The sequence below is a fragment of the Serinus canaria genome, chromosome 2, assembly GCF_022539315.1.
Source record: "Serinus canaria isolate serCan28SL12 chromosome 2, serCan2020, whole genome shotgun sequence".
In the NCBI taxonomy this organism is placed as follows: domain Eukaryota; kingdom Metazoa; phylum Chordata; class Aves; order Passeriformes; family Fringillidae; genus Serinus; species Serinus canaria.
The window spans coordinates 137142861-137163630 of record NC_066315.1 but is presented as its reverse complement, the minus strand read 5'-3'; the positions used below and the strand labels follow the sequence as shown (position 1 = coordinate 137163630).

The 20770-nt window shown below is 42.7% G+C and overlaps 1 long non-coding RNA gene across 2 annotated transcripts; it reads left to right on the top strand.

Moving 5' to 3' along the window:
* Nucleotides 1-2522: 2522 nt before the first annotated feature.
* Nucleotides 2523-20136, top strand: LOC108961893 (uncharacterized). 2 transcript variants are annotated; one of them, XR_001990312.3, is made up of 4 exons: nucleotides 2523-2817; nucleotides 5591-5813; nucleotides 7361-15871; nucleotides 18968-20136. It is a non-coding gene; the product is annotated as an uncharacterized LOC108961893 (long non-coding RNA). The 2 variants fall into 2 exon arrangements; XR_007776817.1 differs by lacking the exon at nucleotides 2523-2817 and adding an exon at nucleotides 4792-5066.
* The last annotated feature ends 634 nt before the right edge of the window (nucleotides 20137-20770 follow it).

Sequence of the window (20770 nt, the reverse complement as noted above, 5' to 3'; positions counted from 1 at the left end):
TCATAGCTAGCAAATACCATAGAGATGCTTCCCAGGAGAGGCAGCCACTGCAAAGCAGAGAACAGAGTTACCTTGAAGCAGTGCAGTAGGATTAAGGGTCAGCCTCCTGTGTGGGTGCTTCCAGCAACAGTCAGTGGGACTTTCAAGGGCTGAATATCCTCACTGCAGTCAGTTCAGGCCTTGAGAAGGCAAGTTAATGTTGGTTTTATTCGGAGACAATATAAAAGTGGCATAGGCCATCCAGCCATTGACCTATCTACCCTGGCTGTAGGGAAACATTCATGGCCCAAAATAGGAGCTGGGAAAAAACCTGCAGAATAACAGAAAAGAGCTGTAATTCCCTCATTTTCAAGTTCTGGTGTTAAGGAGCTACAGGATTATTCCCCAGTTCTCAGCAAACCATTCCTTCCTGCTCTTGTTGGAAGCAGTTTTCACATAGCCTGACTTCCCTCAAAGTGTACCCTTCATCCACAAGGACCCCATAAAAAGTATTAGGCAAAGATTAAACATTATAAACGTATAACCAGCTCATAAAATGAGTTTCAAATGCTAAGTATGAAAGGGTGAATTTGCCTAAGGGGGCTGCTCTGAACTCCATTGACTCAGGGAAACTTGTTCCTTGAGAGACATATTTATCACTGTAGTTTATTTGTATTACAAGAGGAACCACTGGAGACTGGGGGCTTCGTTGTGTGGAGTGCAGCTCAGGCATTCAATAAGAAAAAATTATCCCTGAATATTTCGTATCAAAACTGGTAGGAGAGGCCTAGGCTAATGACAATAATAGAAGATCTTCTATGCACATTTCTAAGGATGTCCAGGATGAAGGACTTTGCTGAGTGCACGCTGGCGGTCCTGTAAAAGCCAAGGGGCTCAGCCCAATCCTACAACATGTCCCACTGCAGATCCTCAGCAGAATCAGTCCCTGAACTGCCCTTTCAGGTGATTAGTGCTAGGCCTGAGCCCTCTGCACTGGCCCCACTTCATATCTTATGACAGATTGTTTCTTTAATTGAGATTCAAATGCAGAAAAGATAGAATAAAGCTCCTGGGATATCACCTTCTTTCATAAGGGCAGACAAGGATCTTGGCATTGGCTGCAGAAGCAAAAAGGCTGCATTAAGTGACTTAAACAGCCAGAAGAGAAATGCAGGCACGGAGACTGCAGGAAGATACACTTTTGTATGGATGATTTGAGTATGGATGGTGGAAAAAAACATCCAGAATGGAGGCAGACCTATATTTATAATCCCTAATAGCTGACCTGATTTTTCAGGCCTGCCAAAGATGTGAGAGCTTTCCCAGAATGATTTATTTTACACCCAACTCCTCAACAAATAGCCTCTATGTCAGTGGAGTTTGTAACCAAAGAAGCATTGATAATTGCCTGTGTCAAAAGAAGAGTTAAATTTTGCATTAAATTCCAAGCCTTTCCATTCCTCTAGGCTAGCTAACATTTCCTATCGTCATCTGACTAGAGTTTGTTTTCATGTTTCATTTTCTTTCCTATTGATGTATTAGTCTGGTAGACTGAGTTTTCTCAGAGGGTGAACTTTTGTGCAAGTTTCATTAAAAATATTTCACAATACCTCTCTAAAATGCGATCTGTGCTTTTGTGCTGATTGAAAATGGTGCAGCAGCTTGTTAAAGCATATGCTTTTGTATTTCATCAAAACAGATACTTTTTTAAAATGGAAATCTCAACTATTATGTTTCTCTGTGGAGATCAGAGTGAGCATTTTCAAACTGTCAGTAGAATTACTTTGAGCCTGATTCTCTTGTCAGATGTACCTCAGTAAATAAAGAGAAATTCTTCTGAAATCAGTGGAATTATTCTTATTAAAAACTTCAATGCATGATTTAGCAAGGGCCCTTGTTTTTATTATGTATCAGCCAAGCTGTCTAAACTGTCCCAGAGCTGCCTGTTAGTAGCATATATTTAACTGGAATATTAATGAAGGAAAAAGTCTAATTATTTGCACGTAATGTATTTCTTTAAAACTTCACAATAGGAAACAACATGTTTCACATTACCACTTACCTCCTCTAAGGCAAGAGTTGTTCCAGTGGTTAGACTGTGTGAGAAATTATGTTACATACCACCACGGAGCCTCATGTATCTCTAAGCAATCTGAAATTCTTTAAATCTGCAGATCAAAATGCTGTTGTGTATTACAACAAGCTGTGCTGTACCATGCTGTCTCCTCTAAAGTCAGAGAAAGAGATGAATAATTCACTAGGGTGCTTTTTAATTTCTAAAACAAATACTTCAGTCCTGTTCATTTTAATGGATATTTTAAAAGGTGACTTCCTGCAGAATCTGAGTGTTCTTATCATTGCATCAGAGTAAATACTTTGCACTCTTTCTCTCAGTATTTATGTTCTTTGATTATGGTTTCTGAAGCTGTCCATAGTCTCGAGATTTGTTACATATTTCTGCTGCCATGTCACTCAGCTTTTTCTTTCTGTTGGTTAAGCAGTCTTGTGCCTGCTCAACACAGGAATTGAAAATCTCAAGAAACATGTGCAGTAGGAAACAGTGTCACATACTCACATCCTGACTCCTCCTGGGTTAGCCTGGAACTGGAGGACTCTTACAATGCTGGAGAAAATTTTCACTGCTGGGCTTTTCTCAGGAGATGGATTGCTTATTTCAGCTTCTTGATTCATTCAGAATTATGGTGATTTTGTCCTACTCGTCCAAAGTTCTCCTATGTAAGAACTTCATTCAAAACCAGTTTGCTTTCTTCTTTTTCACTAGGGTGCAAGAATTAGAAGAACGTGCAGGTGCAAACTTTTGCTAAACCGAAATCACAGGTAGGTGGGAGGTTAAAAGATGATGCAAAGGCTCCTCTGTCCACTCCTCCTGGTTTATGTAAGCATCAGAGAACAAAGGCTTCAGGGTCATTATCTTTGCTCTGGTCTCTTTGCTGAGGAGATCTGGTTGGAGAACAGAATGTCTTTTCATGGGAAATTGGACTCCTCCAGATTTGTTTTGGTTGTCAGTGAGAAAGTTAGCTCTTTGTTTTCTCACAGATCATTCATCAAGGGAAAAAAATAAAGAAATCATTAAGACATGTCACAGTATTCTATTTTCATTTTAAGAAATACATTTTACTTTGGTAATATGCAAGTACCTTGTTTTGATATGCTGAAGATTTTTGTTTTTCAGAAAAAAAAACAAGAACAGAGACCAACTCCTTTCTTTCTGATTTCTTTGGGATTGGTTTATTTGCCTAAATGAAATTTTTTGATTAAAACAAAGCCCAATTTTCCAAAGAAAACTGTTCTGTGGAAATATTTATTAATCCCAACTTGCTTTTGCTGTTGCTGAATGTTGCTCAGATTGTATCATGGCTCCAGTTTTCAGCCAGCAAGTGAACCAATATCCCTAAGTGTGTGTAGACACATTGCACTTGTACACACATGTGTGCACAGGACCAACTTCTGCCCTCAGCTACGTATGTTAATCCCAGTGGAGATTACCATCAACCTTGTGCACATATGAATGAAAGTAGAACTTGGCCCAGGATTTGTAATCAATACATAAGGCTTACTGAGTGATTTGAGATGCTCAGAGAAAGCTGTTACATAAATGTTAGTCATTATTATTTGTAATAATTACCTACAGCTGTAACTATGGCAAGCCTCCATATAAAAACAGCTAGCCCCTGACATATGGCTTCTGTGCTTCAGCTCCAGATTCCACCAAAGTGCACAATAAACTCTTTCTTTAAAAGCATGTGCCTGAAGGGAACATGTAACCTCTGGCACACGGCTGCAGCCAGAACGACGAGGAGAGAATTATGCCATCCTCATTAGCAGCAGAGTCTGACTTGCACAGAAAGGAATGGGTGTTGGATCAGACCCTATCATGTGAATAACATGCTCCTGAGATGCAGTACAGCCATGGGCAATGTAGGCAGCAAATTAAATTCAGGTTGTAACTGGGTCAGGGCTGAAGAACATTTTGTAACCATATTTTTCCAATGTGGCTGCAGATTAGCTGGATCCTTATTTTTAGGGATGTCTTAATTCTCTTCGGTTTTAAACCAAATAACTAAAAATTACAAAAAAAAAAGTAAAAACCAAAATCAAACCCAACCACCTCCCCCCCCCCAAAAAAAAAAAAAAAACCAAAACCAACAACCAACGAAAAACCAAAAAACCCAAACCAAAATAGCAAAAAAACTCCAACCCCACAAAGATCCTCCCAAGACAAACAAAACCTTCCAAGTGTCCTCTTACTTTTTCTAGCTTTTCCCATTTCTGACATGGCTCATACAGACATTTAAAAGATGAAACACAGAAACTGTTGAGCAGCACACAACGCTGCTACTCAATAGTCTCAGGAGGAAGCAAGGAGTATGGCATCCGACTGAAACTTCTTGGGAATTTAGGCAAACAGCCTGTAATTGCCAAATTGATTTTGGCCAGAAGACCAGGGCTAACACCCACAATAAGTATAAAGTGCCATGGGATCATTAATGACCCCACTGCTTTGGACACAGTTTTACCTTTATTTAATGCACATTTTATGTTTGTGAATAATATACTCCATAAAATATATACAGTCAGGAAATGCCAAACATTGCCAGTTTCCCAAAGGCAATTTCAGAGCTTGCAGAGAGCACTCTCCGGCCTCGATTCATGATCGTGTTAAACTTTGTTTATATGAGGTAATCCAATATTTTATTCATTAAAATGCACCATGCACCTAAGAGGAATTAAACAAATGCTTTACTATGCACTAAAATTGTTCTTTCCCCTTTAGTGAGGATTAAAGGGGAATACTCCATGGAGCCCTGGACCTTGTGCGGTCCGGGAGGCTGTGGATGCTGCCTCTGCTGACTTCACAGCACCTCTGGATCTTCTGCCAGGTCCTTGCTGGCAAAGGCAGGGCAGAGAAGATTGGAGAGGGCAGAAGGAAGTTTGTGTAATGAGCTGCCCAGGATGCTGAAATGCCCTGGGGTCCTCTTCATCTTTGGGGAGAAGCTTTTATCCAAAGACAGCGTGTGGAAATCCTGCCTTGCCTTAGGATGTTCTGAGACTGATGAGAGCTGAAGGTAAAGAGATGGTGGATGCCACACTGAGGAGGAGAGACTCATAGCAGTCACTCAATGTAACATGGCATTAGCTGATTAGGAATGAAATGGGGGAAACATCTGCATTTCTGAGTTCAGAGTGGCATCTTCTACAGCTGCTTGGCTTGGGCATTAATTGCCTCTGAGTACCTATGATGAGAATTCAAGTTTTTCTCTGTGTTTAGTCTGGGTATAAGAGCCCTTTGTGTTGTACTGTTAGTAATTTTGCTTGGGTGCAAACAGAACAAGATTTTCAAAAATAGATTACTAAACTTAGGCTCCAATGACTTTATGTGCACACACTTAAGTCAGTGATCTGATTAAAAAAAAGCAATCTGAGTGCCCAAGGTCTCCCAAAGTTGTCAGATCTGTAGCCAGGCAAATACAGAAAGCTATAATCAGGACTGTGCAATTATGCACATATTTGTAATTTTAAAGATTACACTTCTATTCTGGTAATGACTGGGGTTTTAAGCAGTCTTTTGTATTTACTTTTTTTTTATAAGGAAAATGATGGTGATGGTTTCCTGAAATCCAGATCAGGTCTCTTTGGGAAAGACCACAGTCAAGTCCACCTACAGCACCCTGACTTGCATCCTGCTGAGCACAGTGTGCAGCAGCTGGAGTCACTGGAGTCAGTGTCAGAGGATCTTCATCTGCCTCCAGAGGTCCAAGCTCCTGCCAGTGCCTGGAGAGGCTCAGCTCAGCTGCACTCAGCTGAAGGATCAGGTACGACTGCAAACACCACACATCTGAGAGTAAGGTTTTGTACTTCCCTATCACTTTCCATGCATAAATTCCACTGCTTCTAGAAAAATACTAGTAGTGAGAAAATATGTGCAATATTTTTGGGACATAATTCTGTGAGCCAACCTGGCATTAGTAACTTGTTGTTCTCTCTTTATCTCCTTAAAACCTTCCTGAAGATTCATGAATGAAAATATCCTCTTGTGGCTTGGATTAATGTAGGCAAGGAAGGGTCCTTCCCTCAGTGGGGAGGAGCCTAGATTTTTCTTGTCAGCCCCCATTTCTGGCACAGAACAACTCTGGACTTTGAACACCATTTGTAGTTTTCAAGGGTCACAGATTTGCTGTGCCTGAGGTGGACTGCTGATATGGATGTTCCATTTGGAAGACATCTGTCCCATAGAGCCTCAGCCTCTGAAAACAACAGCATCCAAACCAACCTGATCTTCACCAAGGTGTGTGTGTCACCCAGCTGTGCTCCTGCTCTGCTGTTGCTCTCTGCAGCCACTCCCTCTTCCTGCCCACCGAGGGCTGCTGGAGGGCAGGGAGCACTGCCAGAGCCTCCCTGGCCAGCCCCTGGAGCAGCTCTCTCCCGGAGGCTCCCTGCTCTGTTTCCTCTCTAAAGAGACCTTCTTGTGCTGGGCTCAGTCTCTGCTTGGGGCTCTGTGGCATGCAGCACAGAGGAGGTCAGGGTAGGCAATCTTAATAATTTATTTGGCCTAAAAACCTATTACTCACCTCTGTTTCATTAGTCACAGTCCCAGGAGCATTAAGATTAAGGGGTGTTGCCATGATGATGTCTGGTGCTGGGAGACTCATACCAGGAAATGAAGGCCAAGGCTGTCAATTTCCAAATTTGATATAAAGCAAAAGGGTGTTTCTGTAAAAATGATCAAAGCAGGGACTGATCTGGAATAAGTATTTCAAAGAGCTATTTGGAGCAAACAGGCTGTGAGCACCCCTTGCATGGTAGTGATGCTTGAAACAGATCATTCCCCTTTTTAAATGTCAAGTCTTCCACATATCATTCAGCAGGAGCTCCTTCTAATTAGTTTAGACTTTTTTCTCATGGGTCACACCCTTTATCACTTCCCACTCTGTATGACTTGACTTATGGAACACTTGGCTTCAGACACAGTCTCAGTCCTGCTCTTTGCATGCTATTTGCACACAAATTACTTACATCCCCAGATTAGTCACTCCTCTGTTTCAGTGATACATTTTTGTACGCTGTGAGTCTGAGGCAGAAGGAGTATCGTTTGGATATGTGAAATCACTCCCAGGATGGGAGTAAGTGCTGGTGCTTGATTAAAAAGTAACACTTCAACACATGTAAAATAGCATGGCTCAAGTCAGCTCGGTTAGAGCTGGTTTGCTTCTCTGTGCAGCCCAGCTCTCAATCTAGAATGTTTGTTGAGGCACTGAAAACACAGGATGAAAAGGCAGATTTGGCATTTCTTGTGTCACCCACATAAAAGTATCTTGGGCTGGGGGATAATACCTGTGTCTTTCTTAACCCTTCCACTCAGGCACCACTTTCCAAAAGAGGGCAATGTCAGGAAGACTCCTTGTGCCAACCAGCCTTTAATCTACTGGGTGAGCTGTCTGTTGGGAAGAGGATAAGGTATGAGTTTGAAAACTTCTGGCTAGGGGACAGGATGTGTACCCAGGTAAGTGAACAAGGCAGCTTCTGGGAAAAAAAACCAAAAAAACCCAATCCAAAAAAAAAATACACTATCTCTTTCCTTTCATCCTTCCCCCTTTTCTCTTTTGTTTCAGCCAAAAACTACAGTACATGCTACCAAGTTCAGATATATGGTCAGAGCATTGCCTATTAAGTAGCCATCAGAAGGGACAGAACCCAGCTCATGAAAATATTAACATCTTAGGTGGCGTTAGGAAAAAGAGACACACACACAGAACCCAAGAAACCAGGAGATCTTCTGAACAAATATAAGATTTTTGATAGCCAGGTAGCTATTTCTGCAGTGAAATTAATCCAGGACAGGGAGCATAAGATCAGTGGAAATAATATATATCTATATATCTAGATAATATGTAATAATCAGGAACTGAGGGACAGCAGAGATGAGGCTTATTGTGTCAGCAAGCCCTATGCGACAGTCCCAACATCTGGGCCTCTGCTCTTCTGGAGCCCTGTGGTAGGGGCTCATCCCAGGCCCTGCATGTGGAGAAAAGCTTTGGAATGTGAACACAAAGTACCACACTTGCAGCACCGTAAATCAACAGGCACATAAAAGGAATTAAAAGTGCAGGGCTTTTATATTGTGATTTTGGGGAGCCCTCACTGGAGAAGATTTTTAAGTACTCAGGCTGACAGTAACACTACGTAACAGAGACTGGAAATGGGCCTTACAAAATCACTTCTTTGAGATAGCTCTTCACCAGAAACAGCTGGAGATAATTCTTCATCTTTCACTTGAAACAGCTATTTCAGTTTAGAATCAGTGTGTGGAAGGGAAGGTGGCTCTGCAGCTCCTCTGGCATTTTTGTTTTTTCACAGCTCACTGTGATCAGTGGTGGGTTTTCCATTGGTGTTCAGGTGAAATTATAGGGAAGTAACTTTGTACAAAATCTCGTTGGATCTCTGGCCTGCCTGCAATGCCAAGGCTTGCCTGAGGCTCAGAGGTTTTGTCTCTGGGAAAAATTAGGAGGTCTTGACAAATAATTGTAACATGCTGTTATAGAGAATCACAGGAAGGAATGACAAAATCCCCAAATGATTGGGTATTCAGTTCCTTTGTAACATTTTGCTTTTATTAATGCAAATTGTGCTCACATATGTTATTTTGTGGCCAGTTTGCTGCATCGTATGTTTGAGTCCCTTATAACATACGTAAGAATTAATACATTGTGCCAGTTCTGTCTTCACCTGCAAAAAAAATTCTGAAAAGGAAGAGGGGCAAAGAACTATAGATAATCTGCATAGGAACACAAAAATTTTTCTTCTGCTTCAACTGAGGAGGGTCTCTATCATATGAGTTTACCTTCTGTTTTTGGCTTCCAGTGAATCCCATGATGCAGAGCAAAACTTAGTAGGAAGAATGAAGTTTTCCACCCCAGATGGTAAATTGGTCCAGTTTCACTTGAAACTTGGCTTTTTTGCAAGTGTTGTTGCATTTGGCCTAGTAGACTATAATGAAATTTTGAACTAGGATTGTTTCACTATGTGAATTAAGTATTGGGCATGTTCCATTCCTGGATGGAGTAGGACTTTCCAAGCAATTACTTTTCTTATCTCCAGGGGCTACTGTGATATTCAGAACTTAAAACGTGGAGATTGTGACTCTTGGGCTCTCACTCAGTGTCACTGCTGGCACTGAGGTAATATGGGAGGGGAGGGTTGAAAGCAGCCACCCCCTAACAGCATGTGGAGCAGGGATGAGCCTCGTGCACAGGCACAGGGACAATGGGTGAAGGGGCTGGTGTGAGAGCTGAGCTGGAAAGTGATGGGGTGCAGAGAGGAAGGTAAAGATTCAAAACTTTCGGGAGTGGTGGGGGGAGAAGCAACTGGAATGTGGATGGCGATAGGGCAGCTCCTCAAATGAGTGAGAGAGAAGGTGGGTGAGGACATTGTGGGGCAAGAAATTATGTGAAGGTAGAAGAGAAGGTAGCAAAGAGTGCTGACGTTGTAATCCAGCCCTGCCCCAGGAGATGGAAACAGGGAAGTGACAAGCAAAGGTGGCAGGTGTGTGCAGGGGGTGGCCAAGCAGTGCCACCAGGCACTCCCTCACTGCGAGGGAGCTCTCAGCCTCCTCTGCTTGCACCCTTCCCGCTACTGCCCTGGGTTACTGCATCTCAGCTGGGGACACCAGCACAGGGCTGAGCTCTTCAGGGCCACTATGGATTGGCTCTGCATGTCAGAGGGCCCTGGGCTTTGCAAGCAGACTGGAGATTTTATACGTAATGATTTATACTCCACAGTTACAGAGTAGCCTGGATGAAACCTTGATCTGGGCCACACTCTAGTTTGCTGACAGGAATTTCATCTCCGGCTTCAGTGCCAGAGATGATAGTAATTTTTTTCTTAACTTTTGCATCAGCAATTCTATGTTTTGGGATAGGAAATTGAGTCTTGTTCTTCTTGGACATTGAGGAGCCAGAAGATGCCAAGATATTTCTAAGCCCCAGAAGTAGAGGCTATAGAAATTAATCAGAAGCCCAGCCAAAAGCTTCTCTTTTGGACAACTGCAGCTGCTGGTTTCCTCGAGCCCGAGCAGACATTTCTGAATAGGTTGTCCTGAGCACTTTCTGTTTCATCTGGCATATGGGGCTGAGATTTCATACCAGAGCTGCACTGTTTTTGTCCAAAGTTTTATTTTTGTCCTTTGCCAAGATTAAGATCCACTCAGAGGTTCTTATCCAGCTAGCTCTCCTGCAGGTGCCAGGACATGACTGGATGCTTTAAAGGCTTACTCCTTTTTATAAATGACATGCCGGCCAAGCTCCATTACTGCTCCAGAGAGATCCAGAGGAACTCACAGCATCTTAGGGAAAAAGGGCTGGAAGGGATGTGAGGTGACTCAGAGCATCTCCTGCCTCGAGACACACTGGCTGTGCAGTCCACAAGGGGTAGTGTTTTCAGAAGCACTGAAGTCTCATTTTCAGTCACCAGTTCCCTTTGACAAGTCAGAAGCAGAGACTTGGGCAGGCTAACTGTTGTGAAAAAACGTGTGGTAATCAAGTGTGGAGACCACTGACACCCCTCTGGTTTTGGGGGAACGTTTTTTGCAGCCATGTGCAGGACCCATAATACCTTTCTTTCAAATCAGAAATACACATTGCATTCTCTTTGTTTAGCTATAAGTCACTTCTGTTTGGTTGAGATAAATTTACCCCAAAGCTCCTGTAAGTTATCTCGAATAAAATGGTGAGTTATGACATTAAAATGATAGGATTGCATTCTTATTTTCTGTTGTTTTATTTCAAGTCATGGCTGCATTCCATCAAAACATGCCTTGAAATTCAGTTGTTAGCTGCCTCTTTGCTATTTGAAGCTGTATTCATCCTGCTTCTTTCAAATGTAGAATGTTTTTAAGTACAAGGAATACACATAAAATGTGATGGAAAATTTCATATCGTATCTGACTAATGCCAAAAGCCTTTGATTTGAAAGGTCACAGAAAAACAGTGTGGTGCAATGCACCTCTCACAGATTGTTCAGTGTTTGCCTGTGGTTTAACTCCCAGTCTCTCTGTTGTTGTGCTACTTTCTAAGCACTGTTTTCCTAGTGCCTGTGGAAGACAGTCTCTCCACAGCCCCAGCCCCGTTCCTCCTGGCAGCCCTGCTCCCTTGATAGACTTCAGCTCAGGTTGAGGTGACAACATAATGGAGCTGCTGATGGTCAGGTTTCAGGAAACAATCATGCACCTTATGAGAAACAATCACTAAAACACAAGCACTTAGAGGAGCTAGAGATAAAAGAGTCTCATTTTCTTGGCAGCCCAAGTAGATGTTCTGCAATGACTGATGATATGCGTGTTATCTTGACACCGTACTCTCCCATGTTGAAACTGTTTATGGGAAACAAACATCATGTGAAAAACAGATTGCCAGACACTAAGTAAATCACTCTGATGAGGAACGAGTCAAGTTCTGCCAGTTTTACCCACACTGTCATTGTTATGATGTAACACATTCCTCATGACTGATACTGTATCCAAATTAGGGCACAAAACCTTCTCTTGATCAGTTAGCTGAAATTCCCTGCCTTGTAGCGACTGCACACACACACAGGCACAACCTGGCTCTCACACACACAGAGCCCCAGCCAGTACAAAATCACACCCTGTGTTAGCCAAGGATTAAGAAGGTGGCAAAATGATACAAATTGCAAATTTTATACCCTTCCCTCTTTAATAAGCTGTTGCAATTTTCAGAGTTCTGCTAGCGATGATTAATAAACATTTGGTGTGCTAAACATATGGAAAAATCATCCCATCTGGACCATTTAAAACTAGGACGTAGACTTTATCTTTGTTTATTTCATCCTTAGCTAAAAGGCTTATTATGAATTGCAATAATCCAGGGAGCCAACCATGGAAGACAGACAAGCTCTTTAGATAAAACCAAAAAGGCAAGTTTTCTAACCGAGGACCAGATGTATTTTTGGGTATTGCCCTTGTACATATTTAGCTGAGCTTTTCAAGTGGTGACGATTTGCATGTTTGTTTTGCAATACTAATGAATATGTTTTAGATTTACATTTTAGAAAATGGAAACTTTTATCTTCTTGGGGCTTTGTAAGTTAATGACTTCCAGAAGATAGTTTGGTATCCTCTTTTAACCCTTCACCATTGAAAACATATCACTTTCCGAGGCACGAGGATCTAGTGCAGGCCTGCTGAACCAAACCCGGGAGATATATGTGACTCTTTCTATTGTTTATTTCTGGAATTACATAAAATGTGGGTTTTACATTTTCAATCTAGTGAAAACATATGTAAATGGCACATCATTTTAAAACTAACCTAATGTGAATCGTGGGGTAGGCATTACCATACACATGATCCTTTAATTAGATAAATAAGGAAAATACATTTGGAAAAATAAAGTTTCGAGACCCAGTATCTTCCATGAGTGATTTAGTTTCCTCCAAGATAAAGACTGGTTTAGAGTAGTAAGGAAAATGTGCCGCATAACAACATTTTTACTTCTAGTAGAGAGAGCAAAGTTGCAGTTTTGTAACATAGTTTTTTACCCTTTGATTTTCTTTAAAGAGGTTATGAGAGAAAATAATTAATGAATAAAACATAATTTTTCAAAGGCTTACCCTCATTGGCAATTTTTATATGACACGAGCCCTATCAGAAATTAAAAATTCTTCCTTAGGGAACAACAGAACATTTTAATACAAGAGATAGCTATAGCTTTGAACTTTGAGTCGTTGACAAATCAGTCTGAAACAGCCTTTCTTCCAAATTTTTCCAGTTGTTCATGCAAAATATGATAGGAAACTAAGTAGGATCTTGAGCAAAGATGATGTTTCTTATCCTTAGTTCATGAAAAGTTGCAAACCCCTGTGTATGTAGGATGCTAAAGTGGTGCCACAGAGGGGTCCTGGTCTGGAGGGCTGTGTTGTCACTGCAGAGCAGCTGGAGGCACAGGCAGTGTGAACACCTCTGGGATGAACAGTTTGGCTGCCAGGCACAGCTGTACAGCCTCAGCAGCCCGCTCACACACAGCACAGGTGTGTGTCTCAGGGGATGTCTGCATGTGCACAGGTGACACTTCACTCCCCAGCTGCCTGTGCATTTTCGGGAAAGGGCTCCTGGACAGGGATCCAGCTAAGATCCCAGCTCACTTGGAGGCAATTTGTAGAGTAGTAAGCTTTTCATCTCTGTTTGTTTTTAAAGAGAAAGTCAAAGTCAAAGCTCCTGTGTGCTCTTGGCGCAGCAAGGGGTGGCATGACATGGTGCCTGTCTGGCCAGGGGTGACAGCTCAGCACAGCGTTCCCAGGAGCAGGAATATCCAGCTCCTCCCAGCTATTTAACTCCTGCTTCTGCATTGGCATGGCAACATGTCAGCTACTGGGGTCATGTGCTGGATTTCTGGGGTACCTTTAGCAGCTGCAGAGTTTACAGGGGGGTTAATGGGGTCTCACATTTGCTTTTCATATCTGTATCTTGTAAAAAGGAGAATTGCAAGAGCTCAGCAGGGCAAACCAGTGCTACTACCCAGGCAGCTCCTGTGCAGAGCTAAGGACCTGACAGTGTGAGGGAAGGCAGGAGGTAGGACAGGGCTGTCTCCAGGTTCTTGCAGCTCTGGTTGGTAGATCGTGGGAGTTAGGGCTTCTTACAGCTGTCGTGTGACCAAAGCTGGCTCAGACTAAAAGGCACAGAAGCCATGTTTGGGATCCTTTTTGAATCATCTTGCTGTAACTTGGTCTTTTCTCACCAGCATGGGCACCGAGGACCTGGCTGGGCACTGCAGTGGCAGGAACACCACTGTTCCCAGGCTCTCAACCAGCCATCCCTCTTGACACAGGCAGTGCTGTGGAGAAAATGTCCTGTGGGCAGACCTGACCCCGAGGCCACTGGCAGGACCATGCTGATCAAGCCCCATACCCTGAATTATGGGTGGTTTAGGCTGCTGAGTGGGTGGACTCAGATTCTGTTTCAGGTACAATGCTGTGGAGAAGGTGACCTTACCTAGGGACTGTTATTTGTTTTCAACGGAGCCGTTTGGTGACACTGGTCCTCCACCACTGAAGCAACTCCAATGGCTGCATAGGCATCATTCTTTCTCCTCTGGGTGAAACTGAGGTCAAAGCGAATTCCATAATCCCTGTTTACTTTACTTTGGTACTGTTTTTCCTTTTTCATTGTCTGTAACATTAATACCTCCATTTCCATCAACATGTGCATAAATATGAATGCAGCTGGAAAACTGACAACCACGCTCTGCTGAAGCAGTACTAATACTGTATTCTAACTCTGCAGATTTTTATTTGCATTAAATTGAGAGTGGCTCATGCACCAAGAGACAGAGAGTTGTTCATCGCATACTTTTCAGGGAATGGGATCCTTGCCCATACTAGAAAGGTGGTTAACATGAAATAATCGAGCTGGACTTCAATTCATCCCTCTTTTTTTTTTTTTAATGTGAATATAAGACATACAGTTTTGACCTGAATTAGTCCATGTTAATTAAATATAACCTAAACATTGCTTTTTCTCTAGGCTGGATGGAGCTGACACATTGCCTACAGACCTTTCACTGTCAGGATGTGACACTCTATTTATTTCATCTTACTCCATTTTTCCACAGGACTTTTGATTCTTCCAATGTATCTGTGATGGATGGAGAATGAAGCAGGCCTGTGTCACATACAAAGCAGGAAGAAGTGGAATAGTCTTGTGGTTGTGATCTAGGAGGTGTAGCTTCTATCTCTGCTTCTGTCATAAAGTCTCTGTGGGAGACTGCATGGAAGTCTCTCCCCAAATTTCTGAAAGTAGCTGCTAATATTTTCTTCATTATTTTCCAGGAATTCCACATAGGGAATTGAAATCTGATTTCCACAAAGTCAGCTGAAGTCAATAAAACCTGCAGATGTGGGGCTGTTCTGAGAATTCAAGGTCTTGGGTGGTTGGCACTGTACATTGAGTACCAGAGGTGAAGAAAGAAGGTCTTAAAATGTCTGGGTTCAGGTTCCCTTAAATTTATTGCAGACCTTCTGTTTCATCTTGCCCAAGGCAGTTACAACCAGGCTCAGACAACCCTAGAACAGGTTTCTCTCCCTTGGCTGTGTGAAGGCTGGAATCTGGGGGAGCTGGAGGGGAGCAAACCAAACCCGGCTTCTCTTTCCACTCAAGATGCTACTGTAACTGCAATGCCAAAGGTAAACACCTTGGCATTGCTGGCAACTGTTTGAATGGAGACATCCATTTTCCAACCTCATTTCCCTTCTGCACAATAATACAGTTATAAAAATAACTCTCAATTCACGTGGATATGGTGGCTACATCAATGACAGTAACTCACCAGGTCTGGCACTGCTCTCTGATGCCAGCTGGCACAAAGGGTTTCATGCCACTGACCTCTCCAGTCTTCAAAACAGGAAGGCTGCATGCAAACTTCAACCCAAGATTGACTCCTGATCTTTGAGTTCTCTGAATTGGGAATGGCTTGGGAAAATGTTACTTGTACCAACCTGTCTCCCTGCCAAGGATCATTCCAGAAATACAAGAGCAGCACTGGCAGAATTGAAGTATCCAGAGTGTTCCCTGGCATTCTTTATTTTCCTGCTATAAGTGAAGCCTGTAGCTCCCAAAGGGCACTAACAGAAGACTCAGCATTTTGTGTGAGAGGAAAGGCGTATTTCTAGCACAGGCTGGAAATCGTATTTCATTCTTTGTTCACCTCCAGGTGTGAGGTGAACAAAGAATGAAATACATGGGTGGCAGTGGAAGGAGAACTGAAGTAAGTCTTTGACAATTCTGACTCTAGGTTGTAACCAACTTTTTCAACAGCCAGCATGAAATAGACCCACCTCAAGACACCTGAGCAGACCTGAGCAGGTAAACAGCTTTCCAACAGTCCCTCCTTTTAGCTATTTTAGTAAGGCAACATTTACATGCAAGCAGAAGCTCAGACAGCCTTAATCCTCACACCTGCATGGGCTTGGCCCTGCAGCCTAATTACTGCAGCTAGACCTGAGCTTGCTCCACCCATGCTCTGAGTTGAGGGATGTAACCTGTCCCAGGAAGCCATATGTTCTGGCTGCCCCAGGAGTCATGCTCTAAGTTAAAATGTATGTCCAGCCTTGCTTACTGCCAGAACCCAGGCAGCCTGTGATCTGCCTTGTGTGTGGTGCTTTAAGCCCTGTGGAGAGGCAGGAAACATTAGTGGGAGTGCCATGACTGATGGGGCTGTGCAGTCTCTCAATGGAGCTGGCAAGTGTCCTGCTGCTCCTGCTGAATTCACAAGCCATAATATCAGTTTAGTTTAATGGTGTAACAGCCCTCCAGTCAGGATCACGCCTCCACGTAAACCTGGCTGGTTGTTCTGCTGTTTCCTTTGTTTGGTTGTTGTTTTCAAACATATTTTCTGAAGAGCAAAGAGGAAGAACTCCCCAGTCAGCTTTGTTGGGATTCTCCAGTCCAGGCCTTAACAAGCATCACTGGGTGGGTCCAAGTGATTGAAAAGCACTTTGTGGCCTGAGCCAAAAATCATTATGGTCATCTTGAAACATAATAAAATCTTGTCATACTTCTGTAGAGGATAATAGCCAAATTTTGTCCAAGGTTACACTGGATCAGGCTGGCTGAAGATCCTGAACGAATGACTGTACTGCTGCAATTTTGGGTTTACTCTTTGGCTACAGTAAGCCTGCTCCTTAAATAAGAGTTTTCCACTGACTTCAATGGAAGTTGGATCATATTAATACATTTTCATATAATTAATGAAAAGCAATCAAAATCTTGCAGTCTCTACTTGATCCATTTTCAGACAAATTGTCTGTAAATCAACTGAGAGGTTTACAAAAGGGAGAGCCATTGGAAATGTCCCATCCCTGTGACACTATTTATAGTGGCCATTTCTCACAGTATTTTCAATACTGATAATTTACAGAATTAGATTTCACTACACAATTTCAAAACTTGGTTGTTTAGACTTTGTATGAAGGGAAAGTTGGCACAAAGACTGCAAGTGCAGATTGTCCAGATTTTATTTTAGTTTGTTGTTGTTATGTTGTTTTTGTTTGTTTGTTTGTTTTAAGAAAATTGGTATAACTAATTTATAGAGAAGAAAACCCTAAAAATTTTATTTAGAGTTCCATGTACCCAGTCTTTCACAGCCTGTGGACTGGGTTTATTTTGAAACATGGAAGCTGATTTTTGTTAATCTGTTTGCTAGTTCCAGTGTTACTAGTTCATAGCATTTTTGGTGATTCTGATAACTCTTCCAAGGGTGCTTCCTGTAATTTGGGGCTTTCCTGAGAGGTGCTGAGTGCAGTCAGCTTTGATTTGTTAATACATTAATATACTGATATTGTTCTGCCTTAAAGCTAAAGAGAAAAAAGCACAAGAAGAGCTCTCTTTCTCAGCAAACGACAAAATTATTTTTACCCCACTCCAGCAGCAGCTGCTTCAGGTGAACATTTGCTGCTGTCAGGACAGGGACATCATAATTTTGCAAGGAGAATTGCTTTACTGGGAGAAAGTTGGTCCCCTGGATTGGATAGGAGGACCCATGATCTTTTGTGCCTTTGGCTGGAGATGGTTACTTACAGCAGGTCAGACTTTAGTAATCTTTCTGTGAGCAGTGGAAGGCTTTGAGGTCCCTCAGATCACACTTGTCTGGAGCACACACAAGTTGGGAGCACTCCTTCTTACCCGTTTGGGTGAATGAAGGATCACCTCCCTGTGTGCTTCTCAGGAAAAAGCCTGACATTGACTCCAGCTCATTAGTAAAGAAGGTTGGGCCAGGAACATTGTTTACCTTTCTCACATCTCACTCTGGGAAAGACAAAGTCAAGTTTTACTCCAGTTTAAATCTCTTTACAATGACCTGAGAAAATTTCCTGTTATTTGGATGCTGTACCTCGCAATAGCCATTTAGTTCTCCTGTTCAAAGCCCCATAAAAAAAGGAATGCTTGTGAATAAAATTCCCACAATAATATTGTGCAGCTAGGATAATACACAGTCAACTGGGGTTATTTTGCATCTAAGGAGATAGAACAATATGTAGCTATTCTCACTTTTTCTGGAACTTTTCTCACTGAGAGAACTTTAGAAAAATCCATCTAATTTATAGGACTCCTTGGGCCTGAGGACCACACATCCAGCTGCAATATTTAACATATCATAGCAGCAGCACAATACCATATAAAAATAACACAATAAATGATTAATAGACTAACTCTCTCAAACTCATTCCCTCTGATTATTTCTTTACAATTAAAACAAGTTGCTAGGGTTTTTTTTCAAAAGAATAAGAGATTTCTCTCTGAAGTTATCCACTGCTGGTATTTATTTAAGTTTTGAAGAGCCTGAGCTCCTTTGGCTGTCTTCTTAGTGCTGTATTGTGCAGTATAGACACCCCTTCTGGTTTCCAGACATACCTTCCTTGCCCAGGGCTGGTGCCACTGCCCCAGCTGCAGGAAGCATGGGTTGTGTGTGCTGTACTCTGGCAATACCCTCAGGATGGCAGATGGCTGCTGTGACTTACTAGCAACACAAATGGGGCAGCCTTGGGGCAGCCTGCCCCTGGCTCTAGGACTGAGATAATACAAAAGAGGTTGGGAAGCTGCTTTCAACTTAAAAAAGAGAGGTGTGCCCCAGCTTTCCAAAGGTTTGAGATAGCACAATGTAATCTGGGAAATTCAAACATGTTTGTATTTTAGTGCTTTCTCACAAAATGTGTCATTGCCATTAGTGAAGATAGACAGGTGACAACACTGTGTATCTTTACCCTGGGCAAATAAACTGAAGAAGTGCTACAATACATGTACTCATCCCAGGGACTTTTGTGGCAACAGCAGATGGATTACACTCTGGGACACAGCATATTGCTTTATGGGAGGTACTGTGGCATGAGGGGTTTGTGAGTGCTCAGGGACAGCCCTGTCATTGTGTAATTTTTTCTGCCTGTTTGTCTCTTTGGTGTTCAGAACTGGATGTGACTGAGACATCCCAGTTGCCATTGCTTCTAGGCTCAAGGAAATGGCATGGAACAGTTGAGAGCACATCTGACCTCCCAGGCCTGGGTGCAGCTGCCACTCTCTGCTGGCATGTGTGTTGCAATGGGGTCTTGCAAGGCGCAGTCCCTCTCCTAGAGGGGGACACATATGCTGGGAAAGGAAGGAAATGTGCTAGTCTGGATAACTGGGATTGCAACAGAAAGTGGGAAAAACATCTGCCCTGCAATGAAGACACATGGATTATGATACACGGATGAAAAACTTCGGAATGATGAAAGTAACTTCTCTGGAAACACACACCACTGCCACTGCCACAAGCATGGGACCAGATGCATTATCCCACAAGCTGGTGTGGCTCTGCTGTGGAAATACTGACTCCATGGACTGTTGCTACTTTGTGGAAACCATATGAGGTCAGGAAGTCCAACAGCAGTCCAAGTCTTTGCTTCTTGGGGAGAGATGGGGCTCTGAAAACCATGGAAGAAATACTGGAGAAGCTTGGGATAATAACTGATTTCCTAGAGTATGTGTAGGTATGAGAAACTGTCAATTTTCCCCCTTGAAAAATCTCTTACATCAACTGTGCAACAGAGGCACTGACAGACCACAGGCTGATGAGCAACAATGTGATTCACAGAGGGAGGTACTCGGAAAGACACATTTGATAAAGATTTTTAAGATGGTGTTATCAGGTTCTTTGCACCATATGTGTAGGAAAGGACTCTACTTTTAAATAAATCATTCTGTGACATTGCTGAATGAGGAAAATCTAATGTTAGAAAGGAAATAAAAATAAATTTATCTGTCTTTTCCCCCACTACTCTCCATAAACTTGTTCTGAGTGCAATATGGCCTTTCTGCTTGAGCCCATCCCAGGTAAGGTGTCTGTGTTGCCTTTTTTTGAATCCCAGAAGGGTGCTTTCTCCTCTGTAGAGCCTGGAGATTCCCTTGGGGTGGTCTCAGACAGGAGGGATTTCTTGTGATGAGGATACATGACTGATGGATTTACTCATTCCACTAAATCTCCCCAGTGTTACTCTGATAGAAACACCTGGACCTGGTTTCACCTTGCTTCACTCTTCTGAAGTTCACACTTCTTCCTGGTTCCAGTAAGGATTTATTCCCGTAGGCCCAGGCAGTGGGATTCCCCCAGTCCCTAACCACCAAGGGTGTAAAAATGGTGCTTTTTTGCTGATTCCAGGCAGGAACAAGGGTTTAATGCCTTGTCTCTTCGAGGTAAGCTAAATGTCCCTGTTCACATATGGAACCTGTCAGGAAAAGAATTTAAAAAAAAAAAAAAAGTTTTAAAAACCTACAGGGGAAGTGGAATAAATGATCAATTTAATCTCAGTGAGCAGACTTTGAAATCAGGACTACAGAGCCAGCACACAGCACTGGGGGAACAGGCATTTGCTGAGCAACTGTTGTAGGAACAGAAGTGTCTCATGGTGCCTCAGTGCTGGTGACCACAGGTACATGCAGCCTTTGATCCTATCTTGTCCTCCTAGAACTCACTTATGTGTGAACAGCACAAGCATATGAAGAGGTTTGTGTCTGTAGCAGTAGGATTCACCCAATCCCTAATCCTGAAGATGTAAGGACTGGCATTCCTCCTTTCTTCCAGGCAGGAATGAGGGGTTAGTGCATGCTTCTGGTTTTTTTCAAACTTCGTGAGCTAGAAGTATGTCATCATGTACAAAGCCTGGAAGAAAAATGAAACCTGCTGATGTGAGCTTGCCCTTGCTGCTGCTCTGTGCAGACTGAAGCTCCCTG